Here is a 6,000-nt window from a genome sequence, read left to right on the forward strand (position 1 = left end):
ATTACTTGATTGTGTTTCATTGTGTGAGGGCGGGCTTCAAAGCTGCCACTGAGTCCTTTTAACATCTTTCGGCTGAAAACATATTTCCATAAACAAGAAGAAGAGGAAGAGAGGCTCTTTCCACGCCCGCACTTGTACTTCTGTTCCAGCCGTGTCACAACACACATGAATGCGTGGCTCCGGTCTTCCTTATTTCTGACACTGATAACTAAATTTACAGTGACTCTGCAAAAAGTGTGCGCACGAGCCTCGCAGAAGCGTGCAGTTTCCCTCTGTGGCCATTGTGTAACATTAAAGCCCAAATACTGAAGAAAAAAAAAAAAAAAAAAAGGAATCTGACCAGTTCCTCTGCATTATTGTGATGAATCCCACTTCCTGTAACCTGACTTAATCATATTGATGCACACAAGTCAGTCACAGACAGTAACTCATATGTCACATCACTTCCCCCCCCCCCCTCACTCCCGCTGATATAATCGGTTATTTCGTATCTTATTTGTGTCTTTGGCTTGCCACTGAACTATGAACATCCAGTGACAGATGACTGGTAACACTAATATTAGTCCTGGTTGCCATATTTAGCATCAGTGTGAACAGGACCTAGGTCAAGCAGCCCTCCTCACACCAGTATCCCCAGCAAAAATAACTCCATTAACTGTTTCCCATGCACCATCCTCTCCGCTTCCTGTTGTCCCCCCACTCCTCCAAACGCACACTCTCTCTCTCACACACACACACACACACACACACACACACACACACACACACTTCCTGTCATGACAAGGCTGAAATTAAAACAGGCTGTTAGTTTGGACCCCTCCGCAGCCGACAGTGAGATTAGGGGCATTTTCTCACAGTCTTATGAAGACAGACAGTGGAGAGTGATGGGATACAACTTGGCAACTTGTGTGCGCTTTTCTTGCACATGCGACAAAGACAAGGATATGGGATACGAGACACGATTGCTCTCGTAGCAGCTTCTGCTTCTGCCTTAAATTTAAAGCTTCTCCCTCTGAATAATGCGAATGAATAATAATTGTGTAAGCAAATAAAACAAAGACTGTGTGTGTGTGTGTGGAGGGTGTAATAAATCTCAGCAGTGGAAGCACATGTGGTGGCCTATTAGTTAACAACGAGCTTCATTAGCTCGTATTGTATTGACATTTCTTTGGTCGTCCCGAGGCACTGTAGAAGCCGCTCCATCCACTGAGGAAATGTGTAGGAATTAAAGGTTTAAAGCTGCACTCGTCAATGTGTTTATATTAAGAGTGGGTCAAATCTGCAGTTCTCCACGGCTCCAGCGTCTTTCAGCTTTGTTTTGCTTCACTGTGTCTTTGGATCTTTGGACTGTGGGGGGACCCACGCAAGGCATGTGACATGTTCACTATATCGGCCTTTTGTCGAGGGGGGCAATACGTCATAATACACGTTCTGATTCTGATCAATGTTGCCTTTAAAATTTATTTCTTTCAAGTGCCCCCCCGCTGCGCAAATACTGATCAAAGCAAATAACTTAACCCTGTAAAGCCTGAACCATGAAATAGTTGCCAGAAAATTCTAATTTTTTGAAACTTTGAGTGTTTATTGAACCTTCTGATAAATAACAAAAAAAAAGAAATTAAATATCAATTTGCATATATGAGTTTTAATTTGTATCATTGTTGTACAAAAACATATAAAACACAACATTTTTAACCCATTAAACTTTGAGTTTCAATGGCATCCTTTCTCACATCAGGGGGCATGCTAGAGGTTGGCCTTTTGGGGGTGGTGGTGGTGGTGGTGGTGGTGGTGGTAACCCTATGCATTTGATTAAATCATACTTTGGCAGCAGAAACAAATAGTTTACAGGATATTCAACCTTTCCCTTATTTTCGGTCATATACAGTGCTTATCAAATGTATTAGACCGCCTGTCATAAAAATGAGAAAACACATATATTTTAGAAATCTGTCAAAAACTTGTTTCAAACTAAAATTTGTATTGTTATTTATTAGGCAAATAACAAACTGGACCAACTAAACAGTCCTTATTCACATATATTAACCAAAAATCTTAATATTCTGTACGACCTCCTTTGGCCCTGATAACAGCTTGCATTCAAATGTTTCTGTTCAGGAATACAAGTAAATAACTGTAATTTGGCATCTCAATCAAAAAATAATAATGTGCTTTACTATTTTTTTCTGCTTTTTTGTAAAACAGTAAATTTGAGAATTCATGGATAACAACAATAATTATATTTTAGCATTAAAGATATCATTTTGATTAAAGAGCTTGGCTTGCACATACTGGTGGATTAACCATTACAGAAACATCAAATATTTTGACGACGAGATGTCTGTGCGGTCACCACACCCAGCTGGTGTTTAGACAGGGAATTGCTCCAGAACCAAACCCACCCTGAAATCACAAACTGCCTTAGTGGTGCGTTCGCAGGTGTGTGTGTGTGTGTGTCTCGCTTTAGGGAGAGCTAGGCAAGCTGTCCGCTCACTTCCACTCTTGGAAGCTGGGTTTAAACACATGTCCTGACTCCAGCTTCGCACTCAACAGACAGACAGAAAGAAAGCAAAGAAGATGTTTTCCTAAAATGTAAAATTATTGAAATGTCAATAAAAGTGTAGTCCCACCTCTTAACCTGTCACTCAAAGTGTGTTTTTCTTTTATAGCTCCAAATGTTGAAAGTGAATTCTATATGTGAATGTAACGCATAGTTACTCGGTGGAAAACTACCAGCATGTCAGGACCACACACTCGTTTCCATTCAGTCCATTCGCTGGGACACGGCTGAGCAGAAACCTGTAGGGCGGGTTTTAATTGTGTGGTGGTGGGTGGGCGTGGTGAGGGGAGAGGGAGGCCTCGTCTCACTGCTCCATCTATTACTCACCCGGTGACTGCTCACCTCTGTCAAAAACACAAGTCAGCGTGCCAGCAAGAGAGTGTTCCATGTGGCTCACCGTCGCCCTCACGTGGCGGCTTGTGAAACAGACAAAAAACCACAGCATTATGGGAAAGGCACATTGGTTTAGAATTATGTGCACAAGTGCAACTGTGGTCGGTGCATCATTTGCCAAGGCCGGTAGCTTCATTGTCTTCACCCCGGATCAACAAGTCTTTCGAGTTAGATCAGATGCAACCAGGATTATTATTATTATTAATAAACATTTCTTTGGTTCAGAGGAAAGGGTGACAGAACAGACAGTCACACGGTAATTATGACACAAGCAAGTCGACCAAGAATGTCCTCTGGTTGGACCGGCGCATCCGCTGTCTCCCTTCAGAGGTCGAGGGCTGTGCAAGACACGACCTTGAACATTTAGCAGGACATGATCCACGCTTCTTTGTTTTGCAGCCACTTCAGTATTATTAAGTTGAAACTGGTACTCAAACTGGTAATTGACCCATCGCTCGGATGCCCATAGTATCAAAAAACAAAACTGGGACAAGCAGCACAGAGGGCAGATTTTTGCTTTATCTGCATTTTCCGACAGCATATTTCACTCGCAAGAGAAAAGGGCTTTGCGCTTTAAGGACTAAGCAACGTAACGCTGTCTCCCTGGCTGTAATGTAATGTGTAACCCCACGGTTACTTCTTTCTAATTCGACACGGTATTTACAGTATTCATATACACACCTTGCATCTGGCAATTCATTAGTCACAACTCTGTTGATAATTCCTATTACATTATTCATAAACCTAATGCAAAGTTAACCGCAAGGCTTGGGTGCACGTGCGTCCTAAAACTGCAATACCCCTACAATAACCAGGCGGCTTTGCTTCCGTGCCACTGTAAGGTTTTATAAACTAAAATTGATTGTTAGTGTGTTTTATAAATGAGCCCCCCCCCCCCGGACTTTAACACTAGTAACACTGCTGTTACTGTACCGATTAAGCTCATTAGCCAGGCATGCTAACGTCTGAGCAGACAAAGAGACCCATGCAGTTATTTTAGATGATTAGTAAAGTGTAAAGCTAGAAAGTTGCAGTTATTGTTATTAGTATTTATTACTGTTATTATTAGTCCTATAATATCAGCCTGAGCCTGAAAGGGATGTCAGACTTACTGTACCTGTGGTAAATGAATGATGTGACGACCCCAGGCCTTATGACAGTGTCTGTGTTAGCCCCCCCCCCACCTGATCTGATTTACTTAAGCTGTTACTGTGTGGACCTCCCATCTTTATAATGCTCCTGACCGAGCCGAGCATAACAGCGAGGCTATAGGTTTTTATTTTGAATACTTAAGAGTTTGTCTGTGATGCTCAGTACATTTAAAATCTTACCGTTGATTTATTTTGACAGTTGAGACGCTGTTTGTCATGAATCATCATCATCCTCTAATTGTCACCAGAAGGAGGGAGGGAGGGAGGATGCTCTGTTTGGTGATTACAGCTCCTTCGTCCTCAGGTCTCTCTCATCCCTGCCGGGGGGAGCTGAGACGTGAGTGAGGGGAGCGAGAGCCACGTTAGCTGGATGGAAAGTCCGAAGAGGACTCAGACCGTGTCACCGTGCCGTTAGCAGTTATTACCAACTCTGCTGTCTCCCCTCAGCTCTACAGGGGCAGTCTGGTTTTAAAGCACACGACGCTCCTGTTTTGGTTAAGCTTCACTGCTATTTTCAGTGAAAACCCTAACACAAGCAGCAAACGGACACCGCTAAGAGGCTGGCTGGTGAACAAGATTGATTTCCTCCTCCTGATTTCCCTCAGGAGTTGGTGGAGAGCAAAATGTTGGACATTCACAGGGCTGCCAGACCCAAAATGAATGCTACCGTTACTGGCCATGCCATCATAGAGATAACGTGTCTCTATATCTAAAGATCTGTCCATTGATTCCTTACAGACTCCCTGTATGTTTGCTCATGTGTGTCACTCATAAGGCCAAGGTGAATCACGAGCAATCATCCTTGTGTCCCTCACGGGCCCCCTCTCCGTGGTATAATGATATTTTGAATTGTTTCCAGTGAGACCAGAGTTAGTGTGTGTGATCAGCCGGGATTCTGCTCTTCTGCATCAGCCACGGCTCCACCTTGTCTTATGATTTAACCAACCGATTTGACAAGCACAAGCGCACAGGTGTTTGGCAACAGCCGGCGGTGTAAGATTTCATCAAGTGATCACACTTTTTGACAACGCGAGTCGGACCAGTGACACACGGCAGAGGGGACACACGGGACCATTGGTGGTGGAAACCCACAATCTTGACGCCAGAATTGCAGTGCGTCAACTGCCAGTGGCACTCACCGCTTGTGCCTCTCCTTACTTACTGCACAAACCACTAAAAGACAGGAGGACAACAGGTGAAGGCGAGGAAAAACGCCACCGTGTCTCAGACAAATGCCACTTTGGAAATGTTAATGCCGTCATATCCTGTGCTGACCGAATCCAGGTCGTAGCAAGAAAAACCACAGGTGTAGCTGACAACATTAGATTCCAGTAAGCGGACCCCTGGAACCAGTGCAACCAAAATGGAATGCACCTGTTACTGAGTCACATTAGTGAGTTATAATGATGAGTTATTTTAATGAATCACACCGTGACTGAACACAGCTCCTTTCTAGGCTTGGATAGACGACACATGCGCCGAGACACGTCACAAAGCCTAGGATTGAATAATGGGTGAATTCAAACATATTAAACACAGTTTAATTCATAAACAAACAAACAAAAAGTCCTAAGACCTGTTTTCCCATAAGGCTTTGCAGCTGTCGCCCTGAGCGGTGATCGTCACTAGACCATGACGTGCCAAGAGATCCACTATGTTCACATTTCATCATGACCACCCCTTGTTAACATTTGGGCCCACATGGTACGATTATACGTCAACCAGGTGACCCTGCAGCAGAGTTACTCTGCTCTTTGCAATGTGCCGTGACTTTCTGTCATGTTGCTGCCTGAACGAGGCGTGCCGGCCGGTGTCTACTGCGCGTTTCCGTGTCACTTCCTTGTTCTTCTGAGGGGGGGAAAAAAAAAAAAAAAAAACTTTTCACGGAGCGGACTC

This window comes from Enoplosus armatus, chromosome 1 (assembly GCF_043641665.1).
Source record: "Enoplosus armatus isolate fEnoArm2 chromosome 1, fEnoArm2.hap1, whole genome shotgun sequence".
In the NCBI taxonomy this organism is placed as follows: domain Eukaryota; kingdom Metazoa; phylum Chordata; class Actinopteri; order Centrarchiformes; family Enoplosidae; genus Enoplosus; species Enoplosus armatus.